Source organism: Anomaloglossus baeobatrachus, chromosome 3 (genome assembly GCF_048569485.1).
Source record: "Anomaloglossus baeobatrachus isolate aAnoBae1 chromosome 3, aAnoBae1.hap1, whole genome shotgun sequence".
In the NCBI taxonomy this organism is placed as follows: Eukaryota; Metazoa; Chordata; class Amphibia; order Anura; family Aromobatidae; genus Anomaloglossus; species Anomaloglossus baeobatrachus.
Genome location: NC_134355.1, coordinates 638600330 through 638601760, shown reverse-complemented (window position 1 = coordinate 638601760; position 1431 = coordinate 638600330).

Here is a 1431-nt window from a genome sequence, read left to right as displayed (position 1 = left end):
TGCAACACCTTGATTTTTTCCCTCTTGAACCAAGCTTGGTTTTTCTTGGCTGTGTGCTTTTGGGTCGTTGTCTTGTTGGAAGATGAAATGACGACCCATCTTAAGATCCTTGATGGAGGAGCGGAGGTTCTTGGCCAAAATCTCCAGGTAGGCCGTGCTATCCATCTTCCCATGGATGCGGACCCGATAGCCAGGCCCCTTGGCTGAGAAATAGCCCCACAGCATGATGCTGCCACCACCATGCTTTGACTGTAAGGATGGTATTCTTGGGGTCGTATGCAGTGCCATCAGTCCTCCAAACGTCACGTGTGTGGTTGGCACCAAAGATCTCGATCTTGGTCTCATCAGACCAGAGAACCTTGAACCAGTCTGTCTCAGAGTCCTCCAAGTGATCATGAGCAAACTGTAGACGAGCCTTGACCATGACGCTTTGAAAGTAAAGGTACCTTACGGGCTCGTCTGGAATGGAGACCATTGCGGTGGAGTACGTTACTTATGGTATTGACTGGAAACCAATGTCCCCACTGCCATGAGATCTTCCCGGAGCTCCTTTCTTTTTGTCCTTGGGTTAGCCTTGACTCTTCGGACAAGCCTGCCTCGGCACGGGGTGGAAACTTTCAAAGCTGTCCAGGCCGTGGAAGGCTAACAGTAGTTCCATAAGCCTTCCACTTCCGGATGATGACTCCCAACAGTGGAGACAGGTAGGCCCAACTTCTTGGAAAGGGTTTTGTACCCCTTGCCAGCCTTGTGACCCTCCACGATCTTGTCTCTGATGGCCTTGGAATGCTCCTTTGTCTTTCCATGTTGACCAAGTATGAGTGCTGTTCACAAGTTTGGGAGGGTCTTAATTAGTCAGAAAAGGCTGGAAAAAGAGATAATTAATCCAAATATGTGAAGCTCATTGTTCTTTGTGCCTGAAATACTTCTTAATACTTTAGGGGAACCAAACAGAATTCTTGTGGTTTGAGGGGGTTGAATAATAAATGACCCTCTGAATAACTTTTCACAATTTAAAAAAAAAATAAAAAAAGAAATAACATTCTTTTTTGCTGCAGTGCATTTCACACTTCCAGGCTGATCTACAGTCCAAATGTCACAATGCCAAGTTAATTCCGAATGTGTAAACCTGCTAAATCTGCAGGGGGTTGAATACTACTTGTAGGCACTGTACACACACCTGCGTACAGCCATATACACATACAGACATCTGCGTACAGCTGTATAAACATACACACACCTGCATACAGCCATATACACATACAGACACCTGCGTACAGCCGTACACACATACACACACACATATATACAGACACCTGCGTACAGCCGTATACACACACATATATACAGACACATACACAGTTATATAGTCACATAGAAGTGTATACATATTGAAAACATTCACATACAAATAATCATACACAAAAGACAGAC